Source organism: Gopherus evgoodei, chromosome 4, assembly GCF_007399415.2.
Source record: "Gopherus evgoodei ecotype Sinaloan lineage chromosome 4, rGopEvg1_v1.p, whole genome shotgun sequence".
Lineage (NCBI taxonomy): Eukaryota > Metazoa > Chordata > Testudines > Testudinidae > Gopherus > Gopherus evgoodei.
In genome coordinates, this window is record NC_044325.1 from 59,810,289 (window position 1) to 59,830,647 (window position 20,359).

General features: G+C 40.1%; 1 protein-coding gene across 4 annotated transcripts in view; it reads right to left on the minus strand.

The window, feature by feature from the left end:
- FMN1 (formin 1) overlaps positions 1-20,359 on the minus strand; it is a 361,845-nt gene that overhangs the window by 47,963 nt on the left and 293,523 nt on the right. The window lies entirely within an intron of this gene.

The following is a 20,359-nucleotide window of genomic DNA, read 5'->3' on the forward strand; positions in this document are numbered from 1 at the left end:
ACTAAAGCAAACGTGCATGATTTCTGCTGGTCACTTCTCTCTATCCTGCAACCATTATTACGGTACCTGTATGCCTAAACACTTTAGGTGTCTTGGCAAGACCTGGTGAGGCTTTCATTGCAAGCCCAATGACTATAACTACAATATAAAATATTGCTCAGGATCCCAGGCTTGCTGCTTGGTGACTTGCTGATAGTCACATCTGTTCCCTGGATTTCTATGTTTCTCTGCACTCTTTTGTCTGCACAGACCATCGGACTTCCACACAGTCACATAAGGAATATGTCTTGAAATGACATTTCTGCACTTTTGCATTTGCACTTCTCCAGGGGCAGAGTTGATCAACCTCATCATCCTTTGTTTCATAGCTGGTTTCAGAATGGAGTTTTCAGATTTATTTTTTCCCCTAGCTACCTTGGTTTGTTTGGTTGGTTTTAAATAAATTGGTTACTCCTGGTTAAGGGATGTCAATCTTAAAGTTAGTTGCCTCGTAGATTATAGAAAATAAACATCTCTTTCTGGTAGCTAGTCCATAACTGACGTACAGATTCTACTTGCTATTACTGCTTGGCAAAGGAAATTGTAGCTTTCACTGTAATAGATCAAGATTCAGAGAGCTGCAATTCCCTGGCTGAAATTTTCAGCTAATGCACTTACACAGATAGCGTAGAAAAACACTGAAACAGGATATCCAGCTACTTCTACTGCTGCCAAAAGGAGCTGAGAAAATGACTTGAACATCAAAAGCGAGAAACTGCACAGACAGTAGAAGTTTATATAGATGCATACCAGATGAAGCACTTGCTCCTCCTCTTTATTATAAATTATTTATTTAACCTGCACTTGAAGTTTGTCAGCTCATGGAGTTCCAGTCTGAGCTAACAGGGAGGCCTACCAAAAGGACTACAACCAAGATGGCTACCCAAGCCCGCGGACCCCATTCTCAGCATGCTTGGAGTCAAGAGTGGGGACAGAAAGAACTAGAAACCCCTTCTGAAACCAAGAGATAAGCTTCTGCATGGGGTGATCACGACAAGCACTCCATTGAAATAAAGACAAGCATGGGCTGCACAGCCCCCAACAAGTTAGCTGGGGACAGCCTAACTCCAAATCCTGGTGATAACAAACACCTGTGACAGAAAAGGGAAAAGGCTTAAGCTGCATCTCAGTAGATAAGCTACCTTTATATCATGATAGCGCTAAAAATGTGCTAGGGTCTTTCCAAATTCACAGTTCCCTGGACCGAAGAACACACAGTCTAAAATGACAGAGACAAAGGGTAGGGATGAAGAGATACAACAGAGAAAAAAGTGACCATGGTGTTCAAACATATGAAGCCTATAAGGTATAAATATGTTTGGGATTTTTTAGTATTTAAATAAAGCAGACCAAGTTCCTCTACTACATCATCCTTCCACCACTCTACTCTGTTATCTTGCCTTGCAGCAATTTACATTCAACCTCTTTCTTTCATATATATGGGCAGCTTGCTCATAAGATACATACATTAAGACAATTAAGTAGATTACTGAGTCAACTATTTTCTTATCAAAGAAGTGAACCTTTGGGAGGGACTTAAATGAGGTCAGCACAGAGGCTTTGAATATCAGCACAAAAAGGATCCTGTAGGTTCAGGGAGTGGCATGGAAGGATCAGCAGAGATAGTTGTGCAATAAGCAAATGGTATTGTTGTAGAGTGAAGAGGATAAGGTGAACCAAGACACAAGAGGAGGGAATTGTGTGGGGCCCTGAATGTGATGGAGTGGAGGAGGGGCAGCCAGCTGGACTGAAAGAAGTGGATGATGCAGTCACTATGAAAGCCAAAGAAGATGAGCTAAGTACTGCATGTTGTGCAGACAAGAGGGCTGAGATATGGGTGTTGAGGAGGAGACTACTATAAACGAATAGAAAAACTTTGATGAGAATTTAAGAAAAAGGTGGATTCCAACTTGACTAAAGCGAGCAGGATTAAAACAATCAAAATGATCGCCATTGTGTCAAAAAGACATTGGTAATTTTTAGAATATATTTTATAAATGTAACGTAGTTCACAGATTTCTGACACCAAATCAAGGATTATATTAGAGTGTCTAGATCTTGACAATTATCTTCATTAACTGGATAACTAAATGTCTTCTTGCTTATTAGTAAAAACATGTTTTAAAATGTTAGATGTCTTTATAACAGTGAAATGTTTGCAAATCTTTATTTTACAAATAATTAAAATTACCACAGTATAAAGAATGAGAAACATTTTGAATACCCCAGCAAATGTGCACACCTGAAAAAATAAAATGGCAAAGATTTATTTTATGGCAGGCACCATATTTTGGCATAATATAGAAAAGCTAATATATGAAAACAAAGGTGTCATTGAAAAACTGTCATCTCAGATACCAACTGAAAGTAACCAATAACAGCTTTAATTTCAACTATTTCTAAATCTACAACAGTATGCTACATTTTCACAGACTCTGCCTCTTCAATTTTTAATAGCTACAAGTGATTATATTGTAGCTGATTGATAACAATTATATCTCTCTCACTCACACACACTCCTCCCCCACACCGGGTAAGATTTCCTGAAAGGTCATAATTTTAATCAAGACCAAATCTCAAGACTTTAATGGTGACAATTCTTCTGGTAGTGTAGTAGGAAACAAGTGGGCAATTTGTTTGTTCCAGGACATACTACGTGTTCTTTGGATCAGCTCATAATGTCAATATTGCTTTAGTTAAAAGCATATGGACACAATCACATTCCAAGACACCTTATTTGGTGTCTTCATGGACTGAGGCTATTATCTAACTATAAAACGTCAGCTTACCAAGGCAATAAGGATCTACTTTGCAGGCTCATGCCAATTCATGTAAATCATGCTTTCATCTGTTTAAATACAAGGATCCTTGAGTGATGAAAACAGTTATGACTGTCACAAACAGTTTGAAAGATTAAAGTAATTCTGCTGCTGGCATAAAAAACTTTGTTCCACATCTAAACACAAACTTTGTAAAGTCTGAAATATCATTGCTGGAAAGGATATAAAGTTTTAAGCAAACATTATCATCATTGCAAGGAAGCATGACATATTTTTCATGTTTGACAATAGACATAAATATCCTCCCACACTGTTTAATGTGAGAACTGCACATGTGCAGCAGAGCTAATAAAACATCTCAGTGAAAACAAATGAAAGGGGTGGATGGAGAAAAGAGTTATGATGAGTTAGAATGGCAAACGTAAAGCTTTGAAGTGAAAAGTCATCACACGTATGATCTATTCACAAAATGCAGAATCAGTATTTGATATGCAGACTCAATAGTCCAGATCCACAGAGGATGGTGTCTTGGATAACTGGCTGTCTTTACAGAGAAATGTCTTCCAGTTGAAGTAGCAGCTTCGAGATAACAGAGGGTACTTAGAAAATCAAGGAGAAATCTAAACAGTTGATTATTTTATTTTTATATGCTGTACTTTACATATTACATTTTAAATATAATCACATGATCACTGTCAGGCTATTTTTGGAATTCTTTTTCTAGCCCAGTTTATATAGCATCTAAAGGTGCCGAAGCTTTACAAACTAAAAAGGAGACAAGCTCCCTGTCTGGAGGAGATTATATCCTCAAGGACAATATACAGTTGAAGGATAGGGAATGGAAATCTAGGAAAAATAAAGGGTGCTTGTTAGTCTCATTATATTGATTTAGAATCAATTTGTTTAAAATATTTTTTTAAATTCTTCTTTAACATTAATTTTGTAAATTCTTCATTGTTGGGAAGGCTATACTTTTGACTGTAATGTCATTGCAGAGAAGGAAAAGAGATTTAAGCAAACATTATCAGACAGCTCCAACATATTTTTAGAAGTCAATATAGGCCAAGTTTTATAGACCTCATGTAAAAAGTAATCTAAAATACAGTTTCAATATTTGCATGTTTTTAAAAAGCTTTAAGGCTTTTAAAAAAAGGAGCATTGAAATTAGTTTCTTTCTAGTGTTTGACAGAGCTACATTTTGTGACAATTTGTTCTGTTAACATTAGAAGCAGAAGAGAAGTATAAAATAATATTAAGTACTGTCAAAGGGGTTAATGCCTTTGAGTATGCCTGACTTCTGATCTGACACAGAACACTGTTGGTAGCCTACTTCATGGTTTATGTACTACTTCAACTTGTGACATTATTAGAATGTTTTGAATGAACAGAGGTTACATATACCCTAGTGTACCATCATCCTTCTGTGTCTAAAACTAGCAGGCTTTTTAGGTGAGCTTTAAACTAAATAAGAAAAGGTGCTTTTCCCAGCAAAGCACCGCATGTACTTCCAGACATACAGAGTAAGGCAAAAGATAATGTTTTTCTGCAGCATAAGAAATCTATTAAGAAAAGGAGCATTAGTTTACAGAGAAGTGTATATAATGTAGTAAATAAGCAACAAGAAGCAAAAATGATGCTAGTTGAAACAGATTATGGTGAAGTAAACAGTGGAAATTTGGTGAGATGAATTTCATATCTGGAATATCATAATAGTAGGTACATTCTGTACAGATAGAAAGGAAAAGGAAAGGAGTGTAACTAGGCAAAAGGATCTACAATTTGATTATGAATAATATGGTGGTGAAATTCTTTGGGTAAAGATTTTAGGAAAGAAAAACAAAGGAGAAATATCAAAAAGCATCTGTTACGGGCCCCTAGGAAAGGAGTAAAGCAAGAATTTTTAAAATTTCTGGAAAAAACTCTAGGTACACGAAATCACGGTAGACCCTAACTACCCAAACATTTTTTTGGTAAAAATATAGCCAAACATGCACCAACAAGGTTTTAAAAGTACTTAGAAAACAACTTTCTGATCTAGAAAATACAGATTAGAAACAGAACTGAAAGGAAGGTTACTTACATGTAACAGGAAGTTCTCTGAGATGTGTGATCCTTATCTGTATTCTACTGAGGGTTATGCAGATGTGCCATACACTCAGAGACAGAGCATTTTCAAAGTATTAATGTGTGTCGGTTCATGCATGTGTCCTTGCACTGCCTCCTGGTTTCACCGGAGGTGACAAAGGGCGGAGCGGACTAACTACATCTTTGGTTCCTTCTCCAGGGCACATCTTCCATATCCGCAGGAGAGGGGAAGGGAGGTGAGATTGGAATACAGATAGGGACCACACATCTTGAAGAACTTCCAGTCACAGGTAAGTAACCTCCCCTTCTTCTTCAAGTGATGGTCCCTACTGTATTCTACTGAGAGTGATTAACAAGCAGTACTTAGATAGGGGGAGGGTATGAAGAATATGACTGAACCATGGAATGGAGTACCGCTGCGGTGAACAAGGTGTCCACTGCAGAATCATGCACTAGAGCATAATTAGAAGAAAAGATGTGTATCTAACTTCATATGGCCACCTTGCATATGTCCACAAGGGGCACATAATGGAGCGTGGCAGCAGTTGATGCTTGCACTCTCATGGAATGGGCCCATATTCCACCTGGTGGGGACTGTCCTAACAATTGGTAGCAGAGCATAAGACACCCTTAGACCCACTTGGCAGATTCTCTGGTTGGAGATGGCCTGCCCTTTTATTCTCTCCGCTATGGCGACAAATAGTCTGGGAGACATCCAGAATGGCTTCATGCTTTGCAGGTAAAAGGCCTGGTCCTTCAATACTTGAGGGAGTGGAGCCTTCATTTCTCATTTGAGGTGCACGGTTTAGGAAAGAAAGGGGGTAGATGTATGGATTATTTGAAGTTGAAGAGGGAAACCACTTTTGGAAGAAATTTGAGATGCAGGCACAGTGAAACTTCATCCTTATGAAGTGTGGTGAAAGGGGGATTGCCATCATGGCTCCCCAGCTTGCCAACCCTCTTTGCAAAAGTAATAGCAACCAGGAAGGTGACTTTCATGGAAAGAAGGGAAAGAGACCAGGAGGCTAGAGGTTCAAAGTGAGAGCTCATTAATGATGTAAGGACTAGTTTGAGGTCTCACTGGGGAGCAATAGGTGAATGGGCAGGTATTTACGTACAAAGCCCTTCCAGAATCAGATTGTCAAAGAATGGGTAACTGAATATCCATCCATCAGAGCAGGGGTAGCCAACCTATGGCTCCAGAGCCACATGTGGCTTTTCAGACATTAATATGCGGCTCCTCATATGGCCACCGACTCCGGGACTAGAGCTACAGGCACCAACTTTCCAGTGTGCTGGGGGGTGCTCACTGCTCAACCCCTGGCTCTGCCACAGGTCTTGCCCCCACTACACCCCTTCCTGCACCCTCCCCTGAGCCTGCCGTGCCATCGCTCCTCCTCCCTTTCCTCCAGATCCTCCTGCACACCACAAAACAGCTGATCTGGAGGTGAGGGGAGGGAGGGGGAGGCGCTGATCAGCGGGGCTGACGGTGGGTGGGAGGTGCTGGGAGCGGGGTGGATGGGAGCTGATGGGGAGCTGCTGACTTACTACTGTGGCTCTTTGGCAATGTACATCGGTAAATTCTGGTCCTTCTCAGGCTCAGGTTGTCCACCCCTGTAGTAGCGGGTGGAAAGTGGTAATAGCCGTTGATCATGCACCTTGATGGAGCTAAGAGTGAACCCCAAGGCTTTCAGGTGAAGGAAATAATCTAAGAGCATTGGGATGCCCACAACCTCAAGGACAAGATCTTTCTGTTGGGCTTAAGAAGTGAAATGTATCCATTTGGCTTGGTAGGATCGTCTCACAGAGTCCTTCCTGCTATTGTAGAGGACATCTCGTTCTGCCAACAAACACTCCCATGCTAGTGGAGGCGTCCATCCAAAAACCAAACTGTCAGGCGAGGCATCCACAGATTGGGGTGCTGGAGTCTGCCATTGTGTTGCGCGAGCAGTTCTGGATACATCAGGAGCAGGAGAGGAGGATATTTGACATGGGGAGAAGAAGGGGAAACCAGAACTGGCAAGGTCAGAATGGAGTGATTAAGATGACCATTGCCCTCTCCTGTCAGAGTTTGTGAAGGATGTGTGGCAAGAGTGGTAGTATAGGGAAAGCATAGTTGATTTGATCCAACCAGTTGACAACCAGGGTGTTGCCTTATAATAATAATAAGGCAATATCTCCTAGAACTGGAAGGGACCCCGAAGGGTCATCGAGTCCAGCCCCCTGCCTTCACTAGCAGGACCAAGTACTGATTTTGCCCCAGATCCCTAAGTGGCCCCCTCAAGGATTGAACTCACAACCCTGGCTGCTGTCCTGGAGCGCGGGCCGAGGGACGTACTTGCCGCCGCTTCCAGCAGCTCCCATTGGCCTGGAGCAGCGAACTGTGGCCACTGGGAGCCGAGATCGACTGAACCTGCGGATGTGGCAGGTAAACAAATTTGGGAACCACTGATTTAGTCTGACCTCCTGTATAACACGGGCCCTACATACACTCCCTGTATCTTTTAGAAAAAATCCACTCTTGATTTTAAAGTGGTCTGTAATAGAGAATCCACCACAATTCTTGGTAAATTGTTCCAATGGTTAATTACTCTGTCCAAAATTTACACTTCATTTCCTCTCTGAATTTGCTAGCTTCAACTTCCAGCCATTGGATCATGTTACACCTTTCTCTGCTAGACAAAAGAGCCCATTATCAATATTTATTTCTCATGTAGGTATTTACAAATTGCAATCAAGTCATCCCTTATTCTCTTTATTAAGCTAAATAGATAGAACTCATTGAGTCTATCACTTCAGTCATTCTGAAACCTCTCCACTTCATCAACATCCTTCTTGAATTGTGGACACCACAACTCAACACAGTATTCCAGCAGTGGTCACGCTCACCAAATATAGAGCTAAAATAACCACTCTAACTTCAACTTGAGATTCCTGTTTATGCATTCTAGGATCACAATAGCCCTTTTGGCCACAGCATCACACTTGGAGCTCATGTTCAGCTGATTATCTCACAATCTCCCCCTCCCCAAAATCTTTTTCAGAGTCACTGGTTGCCAGAATTGAGTTCCCCATACTGCAAGTATGGCCTACATTCTCTGTACACATTTACATTTAGTTGTATTAAAACGCATATAGTTTGCTTGAGCCCAGTATACCACGAGATCCAGATCCCTCTGAATTACTGACCTGTCCTCTTCATTATTTATCACTCCCTCAATCTTTGTGTCATCTCAGAACATTAACAGTAGTGATTTTGTGTTGTCTTCCAGGCCACTGATCAAAATGTTAAACAGCGTAGCACCAAGAACCAAGCCCTGCATGGCCTCACTAGAAAAAAAATGATTCAGTGATGATTCCCCATTTACAATTACATTTTGAGATCCATTAGTTAGCGAGGTCTTAATGTGTGCCATGTTAATTTTATATTGTTCTAGTTTTTTTTAATCAAAAAGTTGTGTGATACCAAGACAATGCCTTACAGAAATCTAAGTATAGTCAATACTATTACCTTTAACAACCAAACTTGTAGTCTCATCAACAAAAGATACCAAGTTAGTTTGATGGGATCTATTTTCCATAAACCCCTGTTGATTGGTATTAAATATTTCCCCAACCTTTAATTCTTTATTAACTGAATTCCGTATCAGCTACTCTATTATCTTGCCCAGGATTGATATCAGGCTGACAGGCCTATAATTATTTGGGTCATTCATTTACTCTTTTTTAATATTGGCAAAACATTAAAATTTTTCAAGTCTTCTGGAACTTGCCCAGCATTTCAAGACTTTCTGAAAATCAACATCAGTGGTCCAGCATGATCCTCTTATAAAACTCTAGGATGCATGTTATCTGGGACTCCTGATTTAAAAATGTGTAACTTTAGTAGTTGCGGTTTAACATCCTCCTAAGATACTAATGGAATGGTAAGAATCTTCCCATCATCATCATCTGAATATATCATCTGTTTTTTTCCCAAACAGAAAACAGAAATCTTTATTTAACACTTCTGCCTTTTCTGCATCTTTATTGATAATTTTACCATTTCCTTTTAGTAATGGATTAGTAAGATTGTTAGGGTTCTTTTTGTTCCCAAAACTTCTTATTGTCCTTAATCTGCTGGCCACAGATTTCTGCTTTTTTCCCTTCTTTCCCCATCAATTTTCTACCATTCCTAGTTTCTGATTGATATTATTATCAACTTCCCCTTTCTTTCAGTTGTTTATATGTTGTTTTTTATGGATGCCTTCACTTTCCCTCTAAACAAGATAGGAGTTTTAATCAACACAGCCTTCTTCCTCAATTGTGGCTTTTTGGGCATCAAGTAAAAAGTGTTATTCTGACGAAATTCTTCTTCTCAGATGATTTGGCTCACAATTGTTTTCAGCTTTGTGAAACTGACACTCTTAAAGCACCAAACATATATATTATTGGTCTAGATTTGATTCTGTTTGCACATTTATAAATGTGATAAAGTCACTGATCACTTGAACATAAACTACAATTATTTTTTAGATCTGCGCGCAGTTCCACTTCACCTGTCAATTGGATTGGTCTGAAAAGTCTGCACTGCTTAATAAATCCAAATGTCCCTCCCCACCATGTTCCAGACACCTTTGGTACATGGTGCGTCACAGACCTTTTCCCAAACAGCTTTCCTCTCCACTAACAATGATTTGCAAAATCTTTTGTGCCCCAACATGAGACTGCCCACTCTCTGACCTTGTAAACCCAAATATTTCCTTTAACAGTAAAGTATTAATCCTCTTGTTGCTTTCTCTGCTGAGAAATGTAGAATGGGTTATGTTTGTCCTATGATAACTGCTGAAAATCCAAGTCTTCTGACTTACTGTGGAGGGTACCTCATGTCCTGAACAGCTGGAGGAAGAGGTCTAGTTTATCAGAATCACTTATGTACAGCCAAGCTTCTGCCAATGGACTGTCTCCCCACTGGGGTTGTAATAGCAGCATATTGAGGAAGTAATAAATAAATTCTATGAAAGCCAGTCTCCTTCTCTCCATGTCAGTTGCATCTTTTTGTATGATTTCTGGGAGGATAGTCAAAGATACCAAGATTTATCCTGAAAAACAAATGCCAATGGCTCCTGGCTAGCTACCTCCCTTTGTAATGTTATTTCTTATCTGCAAGATGCTATACTAGCAAACTATTTTCTCACTTTCCAAATACTGGGACTAAGAAAACAAGCCTCAGTTCAGCTGCTATCCCTTGCACTCCAGCTGTTTCATAAACTCCTCTCCCAGTAAGGTACGTTTTCTCTTCTGAGGAAAGAGGACAAAATAAGTGTTACCCTTTCTGTGCATCCATTACGTATCATAGCCCTTCCATACTTAACTTTTTGAATAGGGGTGCTAGATCTCTAATGTACTGATAATTAAGAATTCCTTGTATTAGTCGTAAATCAGCTATTCAGTTTATTATTCCAGTATGGAAGTCTTCTTGCCAAACAGCAGGTTTTTCTGAGTAATTCATAGACTTTTATGAATTGAAGAAATATTAAAAAAACACCTAAACACATCTTTAAGTCTACAATTACAAAGTTCCTCTAATTCTATCAAAAGAGTGTAAAAGATGAGGTAAGTAAGGGAAATTATACAGCAACTCCACTGGAAAAATAGTAAGTGTATGGTTGTTCGTATTACTGCTTTCACATTATACAGTTAAAATGATTAAAGGTTGTTCCCACTTCTAGTTGGTGCATTTGAAGAAAATCCTTTTTAAATAACCATGCTGACCTGAAATGTGCTAATGTAGTATTAACACCATTTTGCTCATCAGGATGTCACAATTTTTTTTCTCCACAACATACAGGATAGGCAAAAGTTATTATTTACATTTTACAAACTGGAAAAGTGAAGCCCAGAGAAATTTACCTTTTCCAGAGTCATATGGCAAGGACTAAACTGGGAATAGAACCCAGTGGTTCTGGTGTTCAGTTCCTTGGTCTAAGCAATAGACTACACTACCTCCTATTGCACAAAACTGTTCAGACTCCAGCAGCAGTCGTTTATCCCTTCTAGCATTTCAATATGTCAGTCTCCAGAACAGTCTCTCTGTTTTTACGTACAAAGCAGCAATATTATCACTAATTAGAATTAACTGTAATTAGGAAAATACAAACAGTTCTGATAAAACTAACCAATCTGGGGGTTTTCTGGAAGTATTTACAGCCTAGCTATAATTAGGAAGTACTGAAAATTCTGCGTATGAAGAAAAACCTGATTTCAGAGAAGCTGCTGAACTACCAGACACTTATCTAAACTGAAACTCTGAAATTTTTTGAAATTTGCCCTATACTAGCTCCAATACCATCAATCAGGATTTTTTAATTTTGTTTTCACAAACTTTAAATGTATAATTCTGTAGGACTTCCATTGTAACCCCACACAGAGTACTATCCTTTTACTGTAAAGCTTCAAGCTATAAGTAAGTGACTTCAGAAGAAACAGAGTTGAAGATATAATGAGTCTGCAGGTTTCACTATATTACAATTTCTTGATTCAAAGAAGATGGAAAAAATAACTTGATGGAGGGGCAACAAACATACCCAAAGGAAAGAAAGAAAAATATAACAGCGTGATTCTTTTTTTACTGTTCTGAAAATCTCTTGATTTTTGGGTGGTGGTAGTTGTGGTTGTAGTATTCATCTATTTCTTGTTTTACTATATTCACTTCATCTTTTCTGTTTTCATCAATTTTTACTCTTGTATGAAACTTCCCTTTCTCCTCACTCTTTTTTTGTCTCCTGTATTAATCTGTTTCTCTTCAGTTCCAACTTCTATTAGCAGCAAGTTTCCACTGCTATCTCATTGTCACCAGTATTTAAAAAAAAAAAAAAGAGAAAGTCTCAGTTTTCAGCTGCACAATGATCAAATGCCTGGATGTTTTAAATCCTTCAGAAACAATGTCTATACTGAATTTGTGTATTTAAAGGACTTGAGCAATAGAGGTTTATTCATTTCATTCATATACGTTCGGGTGATAAATATACATTTGTAGTACATAGGGTGGCTAATCTATTTTTGATATGTATGTTTAGGGAGAATTGTGTTGGCTCAAGATGAGCTGGGAAGCATTTGAAAATTACAAAAGCACAAAAACTATATCCAAGCAACATTAAGGGCCTGAAACTTGAAATCACAAAAAAACAACAAAGTTTGGAATCAAGATTAAATCTCCAGTGTTCAGCACAACTTGTGCTGAAGTATTGAAACCTAGCTTTCCTGTAATACATGGACTGTTCCCACATGTGACTCCCATCTCTCATACCTTTATTGCCTGGTCATAAACTCATACATAAATTGTGTAAATGTCCTTGGTAATAATTTCAAGGTTGCATGCTAAAATTAACACCATCCTGGCTAGAACCGTGTTAAATGTTTCCAATGTAACTTGCCGCCATACAAAACTCACCTCTGTGAGATTTTGTTACAAACAGGTTCAGACCAGGTTTAGCCCTTCAGAACCACCTGTGCCAATTGATGGTAAGACCAGGGGTGCCAAGTGTCACTCATGTCTCATCAATATCACACATTTAGTAGCTCTGCCATACATGCCCTACTGCATACAAGCAGGGAAGCATCTAGCAGTAGTGAGAGGAGAAGAGGGGAGGAGAAATAAGTAGAGGAAGCAACGATAGCAGCAGACAGTGGTGAGATACAGTATTAGCTCAAAGCTCCTCCAGCAAGATTCAATCCTCTAACTAGTACTGTTTTTTATCAAGTCACATTTGAAGAAGGAAGTCCCATTTCTTCCGTACATGGAGAAGCCATGTTTCTGAAGGATTTAAAACATCCTATGGGGAATGGGATGACGCAGGGGATCAGTAATGGGACATGAAGTCTTTTATTTCTTGGTCACTGGTTCAAATTAGATCCAGATTGATAGTACCTATAAACTGTTACCGTCTAACAGGCCTGGGTGAAATGAATGGTTTAAATTTCAGCATCCTTAAAAATGGACAAGCATCCAGATCACTTGTCAAGCCTCAGCAAAGATACCTGGACTAAATGAGTATATTGGTTTTCAGTTTCTGGTGGCAGCAACTTGGAATGAAACCTCTAAAATGTGGAAACAGAAATATCAATTTGGTTAGAACCTTTCATGGAATCAAACATGGCATAAGCAGAGGTGAAATGCATTTGTTGATTTAACCTAACTCCAGACACTTGCTCAGACTACTGAATCATCATACCACTAGGCAATCTCCACCAATGCATGCAATGATGGGAGTGCTAGTGTACATCAGCTGCTGTTATTTTTACTATTGTCACAAATTTAGATCAGGCCTGAATGACAGTGATAAAAATGCTTGTTGCCAGTCCCAGTGTGGGTACCAACAGTGGGGCTACAATGATGGTAACAATGGTGGGAAATTTTAAAGGAAAAGAAACCTACACAGTCTTAGAGATGTCCAGAAAGAAATAAAGTGATGAAACCATTAAAATAATTAATCTGCAGTATATCACAAGGATCATTCAAGACTTCAAGATGGCTAGCTCAGCTAATCTTGAAAATAAAAAGCCGCAACAGAAGAGGACAGGAAGGTAGTAAACTTTTTAAAAACTGTTAGTTAATCCCAGGGATTATAAAACAATGAGTTTTTCCTCAGTTCCACTTACTGCTAGATGGGAATTTAGTTACCACTGGATTAAAAATGAAGACTTGTCTTGGATTAAAAACTGCTTAAAAGATAGTAAGTAAACAATAGGAAAAAATGATCAGTAACTACTAGGGAAAGAGAATATTATTAGGGTGACATAGAGTTCAGTATTAGAGTTTATGCTTTTTGTTATTTATGTATATAAAACAGTAATCCATATAATATTTAGTTCAAAACTGAAGCAAAATAGTCAGGTAAATATATCAGCAGAACTGGAGCCAGGAGACCAGGGTACCATCTTTGACTGTGACACCAGCTTACTATGTTACCTTCGGCAAGTCACTTATCCTCTGCGCCTGTGGTGTGTCCCAACCATAAAGCACGAAAGACAAGACACAAAGAATGTGGTTTAATTAGGCCACATCTTTATTAACTCAACTGGGACATACCCAGCATACAATGCAGGTCATTATATTTTCCTTAATTGTTCCCACCTATCTGGGAGGGCTGCTGTCAGCCCTGCCCCTTCCCTGGTTCCTGTAACTGTGCCACCCTCCCCTCGTATATAAGTTAAAGGGGGCTGTATCCCACTGTACCAGACATTAGGAGCAGCAACCTTCCTGCCCTAGGTTCCTTAGAGGATATCTTACTCCTAAGTCCACTTCCAACTTTGGGTTATCAAGGAACCGTATGCCCTATGGAATGAGTACCCGAACAGGACACTTGCCACCTGCTAAGTTGCAACCACTTGACTGTACTTACTTGCCTACCCAGTTGGGCCCCTGACCCCTTTTGGGAAGGTGATGAAACATACCCTCCCCAGCCAATCTGGCAATGAAGGAAAAATTCCTTCCTATCCCTGAAAGAAGAAAGCAAAACCAGTGTAATGCCCACAACAGATCATAAAAACCCAGTCCTACTCTGATCCCATGGGAGGTTGCGTGCTGCTGATCTGTGGTGACAGAGCATTCTCTATAGAGAGAATGAGGTATGAATCCTCTCCCTCTCGCTCCCTCTAACAAACACATAGCAACGTGCATATATTATCAAAAAATTCCAAAACAAAATCCACTCTATTGCACCCACTTCTGAGCATGGTATCAGAACATACTCCTGGGGGAATTGTGCACCACTGCACAATGCAGAATTTTGCAGAAATTAATGTTTTGTCTGCAGAATTTCCTTTCCCCCATAGAAATGGGCTGCAGTGTAGCTGGCTGCCAGTATGGGCCGCTGGACCCAGCAGAGCCCAGCTGGCACATAGAAGACACTGCCAGGGGAAGGGAGAGAGAGTACAGAGTTCCTGGAAGCTGCAGTTCCCCGCATGCCTTGAGGGAAGAAGATGGCAGCAGGCAGGAAACTCCACACAAGCCAGGGACCTAGCAATAGGCTGTTTCTCCCTGTGGATCCCTGGCTCTAAGGGGGAGGCGGTATGTAGGCTGGGGGGACACGGCTGGGCTCGGAGGGGGAGGGAGCATGGCTGTCTGAGCTAGGGAGGGCCCTGCGCCTGGGCTCTGGGGGGTAGTGGGTTCGGGTGTATTGGCTGGGGGGGGGGGAGTGACTGGGCGCTGTGGGGTGGGGGGGGGACAGAGAAATAGAAACTGGGTTGTCAGAGGGGTTTCTTTAACTCTCTATTCCTGGGGGAAATTTTGTGTGTGCCTGTATTGTTATAGACATACTTGCTGACAGGTATTTTGAAATAAATTACCAAAGTAATTGAATCTCATGAGATTATGTTGTGTTATTTTGATAAATTAAATTTGCAGAATATTGCAGAATTTAAAAATATTGTGTGCAGACTTTTAAATTTTTTGGCATAGACCTTTTAATTTTTCTGATAAATAAGAACCCACTCAGAATAGACTAGACTAGACTAGAGATAATGGTTACACAGTTTGTAAAACACCTTGATACCATATGAGGGGCACAAGTCCAAGAACTTTGTTAATATTATAGTTATCAACTGCCTCGTATAAGAGGTAAGTAGAAAGGCGTCAAAGTTTGCAGAAAACATTAATATTAGGATTGGTTAACAAGAGCACTCTAGAAAGACACCATGATAGCAGCTCAAACTCAGTAAAGACAAGTGGAACAAACAGTGGTACGCTCTAACAGGTTCTGAGTTAGGAACTACCCTAACTAGGAAAAGTTCTAGTCATCAAAGTGGACAGCTCAACAAGAATGTTTACTCAATGCACAAGTGTAAGAAGGGGAAAGAAAATGATATGGAAAATATTGTGATGCTGTTTTGTAAAATGATGGAATATCCTTACTCATCGCCTTAAATACTATGTATAATTACAGACAGAACATCTAAAAAAAAAAGCTGAAACAAGAACAGTACAATGGTAGCAGGAATGGAGGCTTCCATACGAGGTGAGATTAGAATGACTATAATAATTTAGGCAAAAAAGAAGAATTGAGAGACAAATATACATACATAGAATATAGAGGATGCCAGCCAAGTGCTCTTATTTACTCTTCCCTAGAGAACAAAAAAACATAACCACACCACAGACCAAAAAGGCATGCAACAAAATTAAAAGCCAATAGGTTCAATTTTAAAACAAAATATTGTGTACTTAGCATATAATTAACTCACAGAACTCACTATCACAGGAGACTATTGAAGCAAATATCTTTTTTAAAGTTAAGACATCTATAGGAATAAGAATATATTCTTCACTTACATTGGCTGGGATAAAATTAGCAAACTACAAATTCCATGTACACTGATCAACTGATGTCAGGAATAAATTTTTTCACACAATATAATATTGCACAATTAAATGCAATTGATGTCTTTCCTGTAAAACATCTGGCCTTGGCCACTGTTGAGGATAGGGTAAAGGACAATATGGACCTCTGAGCAGCTTCAATATGGCAGGTCCTATGGCACTAAGAATCAAGTAATCTACAAAAAACACCAACACAATGATCTTTAAAAAGAAATGTTTGATTTTTAAATTCTGATGGGGAAATGCTAGCAATTAAGGTTTATTTACTTATATATATCTGGGTTGTGTAAATAAAGCTGGTTAGTTCCAACAGTAGTGAGGCATAGGCTTAAAGGAAGGCAAGATAAAACAGCATGTTGGAGAATGCTAGTGTTAATGTGCACACATACAGCAAACTATCTCACCTCCAGCACTTACTGCTAAAGCTATAAATACAAATTGCCAGTTAAATGAGATGAAAAGACAACCTACAACAGCCATACCTGTGGATTCCTTCTTTTACAGGGTCCCTGCTAACTTTATGAGAAACTTAAAATATATGTATTACATTTTCTGGAAACATATCATTAAGAACTTGTTATAATTTGTGATAAGAAACTTGTAGCCTACGTAACAGCCACACAAATTTATGATTTAAAAACTCAAGCAAATTAGATTAAGTACAATAACCTTGAGAAGGAGAAGTGTTATATTGAGAAATGTCAGATGTATTTAACAGTACACCTCTACCCCGATATAACGCTGTCCTCGGGAGCCAAAAAAATCTTACCACGTTATAGGTGAAACCACGTTATATCGAACTTGCTTTGATCCACCCTCCCCCGGAGCACTGCTTTACCACGTTATATCCGAATTCGTGTTATATCGGATTGTGTTATATCAGGATAGAGGTGTAGTTTAATAAGAGCTGTTGTTCAGAAACAGTGTTTACTTAGGAAATTATATTATTTTAGTACTGTAGCTTCATAAAGTAAAATTATTTAAAGATTCCCTGATGTTAGGAGGACCTTTATAAAAAAAGATGAAGCTAAATTCAGAGACCACTTTCTTCTAAGTGTGACAAGAAGTTAAAGCTTATAGAGGAAAAATTAAATGGTTATGACTGTTTCAGTGATCACAGTTTTTGTAAATATGAGTCCTTTCAGGAATCAATTGAGTCATAGTTCTTGTGACTTCTCAGACATTAAATGCTAAATTGCGTCACACTTTGTGAATGATATTGCTCATTTGGGAATAAAACTTCCTTGTGTAGTCACCATAATGGTTACAGCTGGTTCTGATAACCTTTAGGAGTGTCTCATATAACTGCTATGACAATACCAGAGTCTGAGTTTCTAACTAAGATGCGTGATACTCAAATATGCAGAAAAAAAGTAGAGTACAACTTCAGCAGAATGATCATGGAAACTCCCTTCAAATGAAGCTTCTTGTAATTAACGTGATTTTTTTTATGCTGCACAACTATTACAGTCACAATTACTGGCATTCTAGAATCACCACTCCAAAAATATTTTGTGTTTTAATCAATTACATTGCATAGGAATAATTCACCATTTGAAATACCCACTTTCATGAGGATTACCTATTACTGTCCACTGAACAAACATTTTTCTTTAATTTCCTACAGTGCCACATTGTAGAAATATATCACATGTAACATTGTCATGAGGATTTGGTGCAGTGGCTGTCTCCGTTTCCCCCCACCTCTCTTTGCTAGATTACCTTGATCTTTGACTAGGTGCTCTCCTGAGCTGGACCCACACCTGCCCTTAAAGGGACAGCACATGCTCATAGTCTCATAGACTGTAAGGTCAGAAGGGACCATTATGATCATCTAGTCTGACCTCCTGTACAATGCAGGCCACAGAATCTCACCCATCCACTTCTATAACAAACCCCATACCTATGTCTGAGTTATTGAAGTCCTCAAATTGTGGTTTGAAGACCTCAAGCTGCAGAGAATCCTCCAGCAAGTGACCCGTTACACATTATCCCATCCCCCCTTTTCTATCTCCAGGCCAGGCTCTCTATAAATTGTTAGAGCCTTATCTACATCGCTCAGCCAGGATGACATTTCCTTTTTAACCTCAACAAGAAAGACTAACAAGAAATGTGTGCTGCTTGTATTCTTCTCATTGAACAATGAAGTGGTGTGGCCATAGTTTTCAACTCAGCCTGTACAACCAATGAAATGCACATATTCTTTAGTGTTCATTAACAAATGAAGGTTTATGATGAGTGCCACTTTTGAAATGTCCAATCCTCCTGTGGCTATGGTGGGGCAGCCAAAACTGGCCTTTACCTGGGTGGACCTGGGAAAAGACTGACTCATTGTCTGAGAGCACTCTTCATGGATATGGATACAATTACATCATTCACCACAGAGAAAATCCTATAAAGAGTCAGCTCCTTTTGAGATTCTTACAAATATCAAGGTCCATGAATCTTTGCCTGCAACACCCAGAAGATCAAATGTTTGTTTTCCTCTTCCACCCCCACTATTTTCTTGATTGTGTTCTGAGATGTACAGCCAACTTTGCCTCTCTCCTCTAGTGATGACAACTCCTCCTCTGTGATGCACTTCAAGCCTTCATTGGTCTTGGCGTTACTCTGCCAGAAGGGTCTCCACCTCAGTGGGAAGCTCATCCAGCTTCTCCTCCAGCAGCAGGTGCTGTTCTCCATCTCTGCCATTAGCCAGATTGAATCCTTCTTTTTCTTCAAGACCTATGTCACAACCTTTTCTTTTAAGCAGCACATCTCATCCAGCTCCTGCATACACTTTTTTACCTGGGTCTGCAGAGAGTGGAGTTTTTTGATGGCTTCACCTTAACTTTTATTAGCAGAATGGATCTGGTCTTCCAGACTTGGGTCTCCAGACCGTTAGGCCATCTCCAAATTTTCCCTACCAGTTACAAGCATGGAGAGCTCTTCCTGCATCTGTTCCAGCTGCTCCAAACCACACTTCAATTTCTCCAGCTCCAGTCTTTGCTCTCTGTCTTCTTCTGAAGCTCTGGTCAAGAACAGTTTTTGTCTCATCCTCTCAGGCCTCCACATCAATGTGGCAGCTCTTCTCCACATAGGTATCAGAAAGATTCTTCTCTGTGAACAGTTGTTCTATCCTCTTTTGTTTCTTCACCACACCGGCTGACTGCCTTCATTACACTTTCGCCCCAGACCTCACCCCTTTTCTGGGATCCCCCAGCACAGGGGTTCCCTTCGCCCTGAGCACAGGTGCCACTCTGTGACTCTCCATCGGCCCTCGCCCCCCAGCACTGGTGTCCCCTCCCCACACCAGATTTCACCTGTATAAAATGGTAAGGGGGGCCCATATAGGTTGATTTGTCCCAGGCCCTGCACCGCCCTAAGGACTGCCCTGCTTGCTGCATGTGGGTCTTTTCTTTCCCAACCCTTGCAGCTTCACTAGACTCAGCAAGGTTCTACCAAAGAATGCAGGACTTATCTAAAATGTCTGATTTCGGTGCCAGAAACTCAGGCCTGGTCTACACTAGGAACTTACACTGGTATTGCTACATCTAAGTGGTGTGAAAAATCCACAGCTCTGAAAGGCATACCTATACAGACCTAATATGCAGTGTGGACAGCGTTAGATCGACTGAAGAATTCTTCCATCCATCTAACTACTACTTTGTGGGGAGGTGGATTACCTACGCTGACAAGAGCACCCCTCATGTCAGAATAGGTAGTGTCTACACAGAAGCGCTACAGCGGGGCTGTAAGAACTTGCAGAGCTGGAACCTAGGACAAAGGGGGTTCTCTGCAGCTGATGTCATTACATCACCACGGGATGCTTAATCTGGGCTCCCGCATGAAGACCTTGTGAGGATGGGTTTGGAAGGAAGCACCACCCAACAGGGCTTGAGTGCCAGCCCCTGGCAGCCCTATGATAGAAAGCTGTCTGAGCAACAATGCAGACTGCCTGCCTGTCTCTGCTCCAGACCCTGCTTGCGACTCTGACTCCTAGACTCTGGCTTCCAACCCTTGTTTGTCCTAGTCTTTGCTCTTCAGTCGCTGTCTGTAACCTGGAGCCTGACCCCAATCTCCTGGTAACCTGACCCTGCCTGCCTTCTGATGCCTG